The sequence below is a fragment of the Columba livia genome, chromosome 2, assembly GCF_036013475.1.
Source record: "Columba livia isolate bColLiv1 breed racing homer chromosome 2, bColLiv1.pat.W.v2, whole genome shotgun sequence".
NCBI classification, from domain to species: domain Eukaryota; kingdom Metazoa; phylum Chordata; class Aves; order Columbiformes; family Columbidae; genus Columba; species Columba livia.
The window spans coordinates 149,051,284-149,063,682 of NC_088603.1; positions in this window are offsets into that span (position 1 = coordinate 149,051,284).

A 12,399-nucleotide genomic window follows, 5' to 3' on the forward strand; every position below is an offset into this window, starting at 1 on the left:
ATTTGCAAAAAAGATGGAGACAGTATCTCCTCAGAGGGGTGAGAAAAAAGATGGGAGTCAACAGTCACAAGCTGCAAGACAGAAATTCAAATTGAACATGAGAAAAATGTTTTTCACCATGAGCATGGTTCAGTGCTGAAGCAGGTGTCCAGAAAACCTTATCCTTGGGGTTTGCAATGGTGTCCCGGGCATCAGGCCCTGGGTAACACGACAGAGGTTGAAGATCAGCTCTGCTTTGGGGAGGGTACTGGACTAGATGACCTTCAGAGGTCTCTTCCATCTGCATTCTGCTAAGAATTTATAATAATAAAGCTGTAGAGTGAATTGAATTAATAATTTGAAACTCAGTTATGCTGAAAATTTCTGAATATTGTAAACTTTGTTTTGAGGGGAGGCCTTTTCTTTATTTCCCTCACCTCGGTCCTTCTCCTAACTTCCCTGTTCAGTTTGACTTCCAAGTCTAAGGTACTACATATTATCCTTTATGACTCTATACTACTATCTCTGATGAGATGTAGACAGATAATAGGGGAGCAGCTGTCACACTCTGTTGGTCTTGGCCGACTGTTACAATAGGACAGAGGTAATGGTTCTAAACTAAAGGAGGGGAGATTCAGGCTAGATATGAAGAAGACATTTTTTACAATGAGAGTGGCAAAACACTGGAACAAGTTTCCCAGAAAGGTGGTAGATGCCCCATTCCTGGAGACATTCAAGGCTGGGCTGGACAGCACTCTTAGCAACCTGATCTGTGTGAAGATGTCCCTCCTCATTGCAGGGAGTTGGACTAGATGAGCTTTGAAGGTCCCTTCCGATTCTATGAATGCTGTGTCTGTGCTCAAAAAGGTAGAAATTCCCTAGAGTTCATCGAATATCCAGGGCAAAGGCTGATGGCAGAACTAACAGTCAGGCAACAGTGGTTTTTTAGTCTGGTCCCCTGAAATCAGTGGGGTTCTTGCTCGAAACAGGGGGCCTGGAACAGACTGAGCATCACACCGTGGTGAGGGAAGAAGATGTAGGCATTATCCTGAGTCTTTTGTCTTCAGATTTTCCTTTGTTCTGAGCACTGCATTTTGAACAGGTACCCGCTCTTTTAGAGAGGTTTGTTGCTTTTGCAAACCTGCCTTTCACACAGCTTTACCACGAGAAAGCAGTGAGCACCGCCATAAATATGTCGGTGTAGCAGTTTCTCAAAACAGTTGGTGGTGCAACAGGAAAAGCCTCACTGTCCGGCAGTGCTCTGCGTGAATTCCTTCCACTCCTCTCCTGGACGCGCATCCTCGGTACCTGGCTGCGGTGCGCGGCGCAGCGCGGTGCGGGGCGGGGGCGGCGGAGCCGCGGGGCCGCAGCGGGGCGCGGTTGCGCGGGGAACCGCGTCTGCGAGAAGCCCCCGCCCGCCCCCCTCCGAGGGGGACACACGTGATCCCTCCCTCCCCCCCCCCTTTTTTTGTATTGCTATGGAAACAAACCAAAGCAAATGGTAAATACACGGACAATAGCAAAAAGACAATTTTAATTTTCATCCCTGCTTAAATGTCACACGTTTTTCCATGCGCCGCCGCTGTAACCGGAGCCTGCATCTGCAGCCCGCCGCGGCGAGCCCCGCTCCGAAGCCTGGGGAATACAAGTCCCTCATTATTGCCAAGTGGGATCAGAGCACGTAGGTCTGTTTAGACACTGTGATGCATTGTGAGAGGCCTCTCTTCAGGGATAGCCATAAAAGCCTCCTTTTTCCCCCCTGTTAAAAAAGAGCAGCTGTATTCTTCTAATGCGGACAACGCCGAGGGCTGCCTGTCTCTGCCACACAGAAACTCCCTGGGTCAGGCGTAAAAAAACAAGCTTCATTTCGGAGTCCGAACAGGATTTCCTGGTGCAGGCTCATGCTTTGACAGGAGCTGCGCTCACTCCTGTGCACATGGCTCAGGACAACTGCTGGGGAACGTTTCTGTAGCTTTGTATTGCTTACTGATACTCCAGGTGTCTGACAAATATTTTGGCAGCTCTAAGGTAGCTTTACAGTATTAGCCTGAGCAGCCTCATAGACTAATGTATTTTAGGCTATTAATTACCCACTAATGGCCGCTCCAAGTACCTTTGACATTAAATTAAGACCTTGGCAATTGCTTGTTAAACAGGAGAGCTAGGTCACCTTTTGGTGCCAGCATTCCCTAATTTTGCAGCTGTGGCTCAGCCTAGTTTTCCTTCTTAAAAGCCAGTGACAAAGAGCTCAATCAGTGATACAAATCAACAGGACCAAATTGGTTATTTTATAGGTACAAGAGCATCCTATCTTTAATCATTGAGTGCTACAGATGTGAACAGGGTGCTCTAAACTGTTTACCAGCTGGTTCTTGGAAACTAAACTTCCTGGATGACTTTCCTGTTGAGATATGCTGCTCCTCCTTGTAAATCCCATGGTGATTCCTTGCTTCCTAGCAAGAGCAAACTCCCCATTCACACACAGGATTGTTCCTAGAATTGCTACTGGAATTGCTACAAGGGCTCTGGTCAGATGAGTGGAAGATGTTGATTATTCTGTGCAAATTCCCAGCGTGAGCCTTCTCATGACACACATGGCATCTAGAAATGAGTGCCATGCTGTTGTCAACAGGGCAAACCTCAGGAGCTCATGGACCTCTCTGCTGCATCTGGAGCTGGGGACGACCTTTCCTGAAAGGAAGGATTTGCTTTGAGTCTGGCTAGGAGTCAGCCTGCTGCTGGATTTCTCTTAATTGTATTAATTGCAGCAGACTCTCCTTGGCACTGCTTTACTTGGAAACCTCTGCGTGTGCAATTTTTAAAGCTCACCAACAAAAATCTTATCATGTGAAGGCCGAGTCTTCCGGATGGAGTTTGGGAAGGGGAGGAATAGGAGGACAGGAGGGACGGACCAGCTGGGCTCCTTTTGGCAGAGTCAGGAAAGCCAGAGTTGCTTCTGATCTTTCCAGCATTGCAGTGCCGTGTTTCACAGGCATTATTGCTGCTTAATGAGTATTTCACATACATCTGGAAACAAAAGGGAGGAGAAAAAACCCCAAGAACTGACATGTTATCATATATTGAGGAATGACCATGCATTGGCATGGAGAGGAACTAAATGGTTTAAGCTGTCTTTTTGTCTTAAAAATGTTATAGTTGTGCATTAATTTGCAAGAGCACATTTTAGATATACAGTAAGCAAATCTGGTGTTATGCACTAACATCCCTCTTACACTGTGTTTATGTGAACGTGAGTGTACTTTCTGACTATTACTTGTCATAATATATGACAGTTTGGACAAATGCCTTCTTATGTTTATGATTTCCTGGTTTGGAAAGCATGCAGTTATTTCCAGACATTCCCAGTAGGAAAAAGCTTAGGGAAAGTTATTGCGAAGAGAGGTTCTGGTTTAGAAGACCAGTTCTCCAGAGCTCTGTTGTGAGACAGCATTTTCTTTCTTGCCGACTCACTTATGACTTATTAGAAAAAATATCCAAGTAAATTTTTCTATCAAGGATTAGTAACTTCTCTCCGGGATCACGAGGATTTCAGGAGATCATCCAGAAGTCACATTAGCAATTAATATTAGTAAGAATAGCGGTTGATTTTAATGCCTCAATACAGAATCAAGGATCTTTCTTGTAGTCTACTGTATGGGGGTTTTTGATGTTGAGTTTGTTCTTCCAGAAAATCATATTGCAGTATTTACTATGAATTAAAAACAAACAAAATACAAATAATCCAGCATTGCTCTCCTGGTTAGATACAAGGCTGAATGCCTGGTTAAATACCAGATGAGCCCAGCTGTTTTGAAGAACATTAATTCACTCTTGACCAAGATCCCCACATATTAACTGAGTGAATTAAAGAGTTGAATTTAGGAGGGGCAGACTGATGTTTCTTTACCTGCTCAAGAATCTCCATCTATTTGTGTATGATCCATGACTGCAGACTCTTTATATACTTATTTAGAGCTCTTGTATGAAATATACCTTTCTCTTTCTCCTTTAAAGAAATCTCTGCTTTTAGGGCTTAAAATATAACTGTAGATGAAACCCCGGATTCCTTGGAAAAGAAACTGTGTATATACCTCAGAAAGATTTTGGCAAGTAATGGAATTGTTTCAAATAAGGAACTGAATTGAGCAAAATCCCTTGTTAACATAAACTGAACTCTCTGAAGGTCAGTAGAACAGGGACCTCCTGCAGCAGAGAGTCTGTGCATTGATCCCAAGACCACTGAATACTTATTTAGGCAAATGGAAAAAAGTCTTCCCTGAAAGTGCTCCTCAGTCTCCAGCTCCTTACATTTATCAGAAGCTGTGACAGCATGTGAATGTCAAGCTGGTGATAGCAGAACACGCGTGACTGAATGAAATTTATCAGACTCTTTATCTCTAAGGGGTCACATCAGCCACCCCTTCACTCTCTGCTGCCTTAAAGACAGCAGGGTCAGATTTGATAAATCAGGACAAAGATATACCCTGCAATTTAACTTGATTTAGGCTTCTGGGAGATATTTGACTATCACAAACTATCTGCAGTATTTCTCTCAGTCCAGTCATTGCCATATCAGCATCACCATCGTCCCATCTGCACATTTGCACTTGAAGTGCCTATCGGTTTTCATTTATTTCCCTTTTAACATCCGTAATTCTTCTAGTTTCTTCTGAAGCAACCATTTGAATGGGCATACAGACCTTATTCACCTTAACTCTACTCCATTCCCTGTTTCTAGGGCTTTTTCTTTTTTTTTTTCTCCCTGAAATGACCACATCCTAATGACTTATCGTGGAATTTCAGCATGGAGTGCTGTGTCTTTCTGGAGTTTTCCCTCTGTGTCTTTAAGAATGCGGAGTGCGAGGATGCTGTTGCTGCTGATGTGTGCTTTCCCCTTCCCCTAGGAAGGGGCTTTTTATTTCTAATTTATTACTTTTGTTTAGATTGACAGGTATTTTGGACTCCTCTGCCATGACAAGTAAAAACGGATGGTTCCTCCAGTAGTCTGTCAGTTTGTTCCCAAAAGTTTGGCTCTGTCTCTGCAAAGTAATTATTTTTGCTGGCATCCAGCTACCTTTGCTAGTTTTCAGATGGACTTGATGTCTCTTTCTCTCGGTATGGGGGTTTTTGAATGCCTGCCATTGCAAAATTTTGTTGTTGTTGTTTTGTTGTTTCTCCTTTCATCTGGTGCAGCATCCTCACAAACCTCCGAAATCTTACACTCCCAAAATCCCAGCAATCAGCCCTCTTGTGTTTCCTGCTTTTATGAATTGTGGCAATTTTATAGATTGTTTTTATCCCTCTTGATGTTTTCATGACTGGAGGATAGTATTATCTACTAGGGAATTCTATGACAAATTCAAATCAGTATCCATGCAGAACTGGCTACAGATAATGGGCAAATATGTTTTTTTGCATTGATCCCTTTCTTTGCCTGATGCAAAAAGCTTCAGTCTGTGTGTGCCATGACAAAGAATCCTTCTTTGAGGACTAACCTGATAACACATGCCATCAGTTTTAGGTTTAAGTTTTCATTTACAGATATATGAATACATAGATGGAATATATATATATATATATATATACAGATTTTAAAAGGCAAATATTTAATCTCTCTTGCTGCAGCAACCTCTCTTTTCTCATTTAGCAAAGCTCCCTGTACTGCCTAAAATATGTGCTGGCTACAGGAGGGTGAGACACTAATTTCAGGGGTATTTGGAAAGGTTTTTTGTGCACAACCCTCCTGGCCTCATTCTTCTGCTCATTGAAATTTTCAGCCTCTTGGCATTTGTAATTTTGAAGCACCAGCAGTCTCAGCCATGTATGATGACACACAGACTGAATATTAATCAGCGTTTTGTTCAGGCTGAGATGATCTATGGCTGCTCTGCCACGGGTGTCTGCCACACTACGCTGGAGGCAGTTTGTTTTGGTCCTTTCAAGCCCATTGATAAAATGACAGACAGCTCTGAAGTTCTGCATCTACATAAGAAAATAAAGCAATATGAGTGAACACTCTCAGGCACTGGAGCTTGGCTGTCTACACCACTGAATTCCACGTTTAATTCACCAGGATGGACACAGTAGCTCTGAAAGCCCTGAAAGCTCTGTTCTTCCTCCCTTGGCTCCTCCACCAGCCGCGGCTGCACTTCTCCAGCACACCCGGCCATCGGTCCAGCACAGCTCCTGACATCTTCACTGCAGCTACCCTGGCTTTTGTTAATCAGACAGCTGAAAATTTAACACCAGTCCTGCTGAAAGTAACCTGCTGATTTCAGAGGGAGCAGGATGTTGCCCTAACCTTTTGATTATTCACTTCATGTAATACTTTTATTTTTTAACAAAGGTGTTTACTTTGCAAATGAAGATCACTGGTTGAGTCATGGCAACTGTAGTGTCTATGTAACCAGCAAACACTTAATATGTGGGTGGGTGGTTTGGATGGACTTGAATACATAATTAAATTTGTTTTTCCTTTCAGCTCCCTGTGGTGTGTTATTTTTTTATATTTAAAAGTTATCCCATCTTGAAGACAACTGTTTTTGATTATTAAAAGGATAGCTTAAACGCATTTAGCAAAAGCAAGCCTCGTTCCTTTTATGTCTCAATCTTTTTTCCAATTAAAGAGAAAGTCCTTCAGTGCCTATTATCAACTTCCTGTAACCAAAATATTTCTCTAAACATTTTCAAAAGGTATAGATGCTTAGGTATTCTTAATGGATTAAACTCCATATTTCCTGATCCTTAAAATGCTCAGCATTATCTTGTATGTTTTATACTGCATCAGCAAAAGAGAGGATTTAGTGTTTCCTCAGCTGCAGAAAGAAGCTCCTGTATGCTGCTTCTGATGCAGGTGAAAAGGAACAACAAATAAATAAGGGACCATCCTTGAGATAAGTTGAATTTCTGCAGCCCTTGTGGCATGCACCAGTGTCTTTGAACCACGGCTTGTCAGCACGAATGGAGACCTGTGAGTTTCAGCAGTGGCGGCCCAGTGGACTGTGTGGGAATTCGAAGTCTGTCAGGTTGGTTATGTGGCTCAAAACAGACAGGTGGAAATTCTGCAAGAACAAGTGTGATATGGACACTTTGGGGTGAGGACCAAGCCCACAAATGCACAACAAAGTGAGTTTGGAGATGATGATATAATTATAATACATAAAGATAGAAAATGCCACTCGCTTGTGAAACAACACCTTTCCCGTTCCAACTTGTTCTCTGTTTGTGACCTAGAATTAGAACCACAGAATAATTTGGGTTGGAAGGGACCTTCGAAGATCATCTGGTCCACCCCCACACTGCCATGGGCAGAGATATCTTGCACTAGATCAGGATTCTCAAAGTCCCAGCCACCCTGACCTTGAACACTCCCAGGGATGGGGCATCCACAATTCCTTTGGGTAACCTGTTCCAGTGCCTCACCACCGACATTTTTAAAAGTTTCTTCCTCATGTCTAATCTAAACCTACCCTCTTTCAGTTTAAAACCATTGCCCCTTGTTCTGTCACTACTGGCCTCAATGAAAAGCTTCTCTCCGTCTTTCTTTTAAGCCCCCTTTATATACTGAAAGGCCACAATAAGGTCTCCTCAGAGCCTTCTCTTCTCCAGACTGAACAACCCCAACTATCTCAGCCTGTCCTCACAGCAGAGCTGTTCCAGGAGTGTTACAGAAGGTTTGATAGCACAGCTAAGCTGGTGAAGCTCAAGCCTGGTGCCTGAGTGATAAGAGGTACAGAGCACATACATGGAAAACCTGAAGGAACTGGGTTTGTTTAGTATCTAAAAAAAGAAGATTGAGGAGAACATGACATGCTTCTTGTATGTTAATGTGCCATAGGGAGGACAGGGAAGCACTGTTCTCTATGTTCAGTAGGGGAGAGAACAAGTCTTTAAATATATAAGGGCCCTGAAACACTGCCTGGCAATTTATGTGTGAAAACCCTTCACCGAAAGTTTTTAAAAGGCAGATAACGCTCTACTGAGGAGGGTTTAGTCTGTCTGATCCTGCCTCAGTGCAGGTTATTGGGCTGGGGTTTTGGTGTATGTTTCTTTTTAGGCACACAGTTCTGTAATGTACACGCTCCATGGACAATCTGGGAGAAATTAGAGTCGAATCCAAACAATCAGGCTGGGACTGATATTCCTGTCTAGATGAAACAACCCAAATATGAAGGCGGAAACTCAACTAAGTAGCTACTATTAAAAAAGGACTATAAATAAATTGCCTAGCATTTGAGATGGTCCCATTACTGTGGGAAACCATGAAAGAATAGTTATGTTTAACTATCATGTTGCTTTTTCAATGGCAGTTGATCTGGTGATTTATTGAAACTCATTTGAAATTATTTCACTAGTATATGCACAACATGATGAAAAATGCCATGTTTAATGAGTTTTATATGAGTCATAACAAACTCCAGACAGTAAAAGCCTGGTGACATTTTTAAATTCTATGGAACAAGAAAATTTTTAATTTTGAAAGCAGGAAGCTAAATTCTGAGAAGTGTTCCCTCCTAAATTTCCCATTTAATCAGGGAAGATATGACCATTTTTAAAGGTTCTATAATTAAGTGTTGGTCTATTGTAGTGAAAGGAACTGAAAGTCAATTGGCGTAAAACAAAACCAGGCAACTATCTGGATTCTGTTGTTCACTGTCTTTTGGTCTTTGCCAAGCATGCTTTACTTTTACACGGCTTTTCTGTTTGGTTAAAACTAGTTCTCACATAACCAAATAATATTATAACAGAAAGGAATAAAATTAATAGCTGTAATGTTGCTGTAAGAGGTATTTAATTGTATATTTTAGGAGCCAGTTACAATTGTTTAAAAAACTCCATTAATTTTTCCTTTGCACTCAGTGTCTTTGCCCATTTTGGTCCAACCTATAAGTCTATGCAACTAACTTACTCTGCTAATTGCCCAGCCATTTGCCCATCTCCATTAAAATGGCTCAATACTCAGATAAAAATACATACAAGCGGGTAACCCTTTGAAGGTTTGAAGTCTTTTTTTCTTTGCCTGCTTAACAGTGAGCTTTTGAGCTTTTCCAAGTGAGATGAAAAGAAGCTTGAATCTCCAGTGACTAACTTACTATAGCTTTAATTCAAATCTGAATCTCCCATTAAGGTCATCTCTGTATTAGTTTGAAGTTTTCCTAGTCATTAACCTCTGCATTGAACTGAATATTCTCAGATTCCCTAATTAGTTACAATCAGAGCTTTAGTGAATTTCAAGACTTTCCTCTTTGAGACAGAAGGAAAAAGGTTCAAACAATGGTCAGGAAACCCTAAAACCTCTTATCTCTCAGCAGTTCGATTAGACAAGAAGAGTACTGTATTGATGGATTGAAAGTGCTCTGTACCAGATAAGAACAGGAATGATAAGAACATTAGAGGTCTTGTTTTTTACAGAAGAAAAGACTGCTTTCCTTTTAAGTGTTATCTTTTCTTCTTCTACACATTGCAGGATAAACAGAACATGTTTGCGATTAATATTTCTGCTTTACACTCGTCATGCCTCAATTTTTTAACAGATACAGCATAAAGATATAAGATTAAATAATTCTTGAAGCAGCTGAAGTTTACTAAATTCCTCGTTATATGTTGTGCAGCCCTAGTGATGCTGGAAAAGAAGGCAGAAAATATGACATTATGAAAATAAGCAAAAAAATAAAAGTAGTTGTTCAATGTATTCACTTCCGAGCAGCATTAAAAAGTAGATAGGTGTGAGAAAGACATTAGCTGCCTTGGAAGGACGGTTGTGTAGATGTTCTGCTTATTTTGTTCCATTTAGTGGGGTGGTTGTTGCTTTTCTTCCAGTTGCTTTCCATTAATCACTTTGATTCTAAAAGTCCTTAGAAGGAAATTGTTTACAGATATTTTCTTTTGCTCTGACAGAAATATGAAGCCATTTTCAATCAGCTCCCTCCTGTCCTGCATTTGTGGCCCAGCCATTTCCCTGTTTAAGTCAATCAGGACGTAGATGTTGACTTAAACTAGATCAGATGAAGTTCTTTACCTAGCAGTGGCTAAAAAGCCAGAGCACTGAATGTTTTCTATAAGCTAAAGGGGATTTTAATGGCTTGACTTTTTTTTGTAGCAGATTGATTTTGTCTTTCAGTGCCAATATAGCAAAAGAGACTTTATAGGACTCCTTTTAAGGAACCTCAGGGCTGTATTTGTTCTCAGGCATGCTTTGGACACTGCATTAATTAAACAGTTCCACTCAGAATTTTCATAAGATCTCGTAGTCATACCCTAATGTAAACCATTTAAAAGGCAAAACCATCCTGATAAAGTATATAATGCTTTTAGCTGTATGGAGTATTTTTTTTTTTTTTGCTGGTCATTGTTTAAGAGATACTCTCTGGAGATTTCTATAGCAGTTTTTATGGGAATCTATTTATCATTGCATGATGTTAATTCAGATGTTTTCATTGAGACTACATACTTCTTGCCTCTACATTTATAATTGCACAAATTTATGGCTCTGTAAAGTTCAGAAACTCAGGCAATCCAGTACAGATGATATTTGGGCCAAAGGAGCAGATTGTAGCCAATGTTTCTAGTAGCTTTTCCTATAACTTTAAACAAACTAACCCAAACAGCTGAGATAGTCTGGGTCCCATAATATCAAACTATTTACACATGAATGAAGACAACTTGAAAGCTCGGAAATACAAGCCTATTTAGACTAAACTATTAAGTTTGATTCTATAATCACATCTTAATTTTGTTTCACTGATCAGCTGCTGCTGGCCTTTGATGAATCCTGTGGAGAAGCTGGCTTGCACGCATGTCTTTACTTGCAGATGAACTAATGGGAAATCATAAAGACCTTTCAGGGGACATCGGGCTCTGCTGAAGTCAATGGCAAGACTCCTGTGTGCTTCAGCAGAGTTTTCAGGCTTGGATCCTGTCCACAGGCAATTATAACAACAAAACAGGAAAATTATTTGGCTAATGAGAGATGGAGAGGAAGGAGCTGGAGAAGATGTCTGGGAGATGGTGAAGAGGTGGTGGTGGTGAGGGTGAGGAGGCAGAAGAGCTCAGGAGAAGGAGGAGGCAGAGTGTGGAGCAGAGGCAAAAGGAGGACAGCAAGAGGAGGCACAGGTGTGGATAATTGACAGCAGAGCTGAAATAAGGGGTGCTGCTTTACAAATTAAAGAAAATATTGTGGTTTTTATCAGTTCCTTAAAGGGAGAGGATGCAGTGTGATGGGTGAGGTCAAAAGGTTAAAAGGCTTCAGAAGAAAAACAGACAGAGACCTTAGACTGTATTTAGGTCCAAATCAGCCGTGCCAGAGCAGTTCATCCCACCTCTGGCCTGCTCCTAGGGAACCTTTTCCTTAATAACCCTCACAGTTGGACCAAGGTTGGGCCACAGAACAGATAACAAGAAAGGACATTCCACAGGACAGTGTCTGTGGGCCTCTTTCCTAGGACCCCGCAGGATGTGGCACATGATCCTCTATGTCCTATGACCAGAATATCAGCTTCCCCTATAAAAAGACAGGAAAAGAGGGGAATTGGGGGCTTACACAACTGTTGTAAGATAAAGAGCATCTGCATGGTAAATGTGAAATAAATGCATCTCTGATCATATAGGAGAAACAGTCTTCTCCGCAAGCTGCTGTACGACCTCCTGCAACAGCAACAAGTATCACAGCACTGCAGCGGTCTTTGAAACCAGACATTTAGGTGATAGCTCTCCCACTGAGTGACATGGTTTTAGGACTGTGCGCGGGCATCAAGGTCAGTTCCTGTGTAATGACTTGAATACATACTTTTCTGTTTTCCAAAACCTACATGCAAGCTTACAAAAGAGAGACAAAGAGATTCTCCTGTCTCCCAAAGCAAATAAAGGTCTGCACCCAGACTGGGCCAGTAGTCTTCCAGGCCTGTACTAGTCCTCTGATTATTTCTCACCTGCAAAAAAGCTAGCTGGCCAGGCTGAAACTTTGCCAGGAACTAGTCTACTGGCCGAATAGCACATATGGTTAAATCACTAAGCCTGGGAAGACTGCTTGGTGCCATATAAGTCATCACTGTAGAAGTATTAATGCTGGTTTTCTATGAGGTTTTGTTGTTGATTTACTTTGGCACATGAGAAGAATCATTCACAGCTAACTTTAAGAACTTGTAGCTTTAGCGTTAATAGGTGCCTGGGCAATTAGTTCAGAAACAGCATCTTTTTGTATTCCAGGATATAATGATCCCAAACCAGAGTGTGAGAGAGGACATTTCCAAAAGGTGTAGAGGGAACCTGACAATGAGTAAAGTTCTCCAGAGCCTGGAACACTTCATAGGACCCCAGGCTGGAGCACTCACCACGGTGGTACTCTTTGCTGGAGTCCCCAGGATGCACATAGTGTTAACTGCCAGTTCTGTGTGTGGTGTTCTCTTAGACCTGCATGGTCGC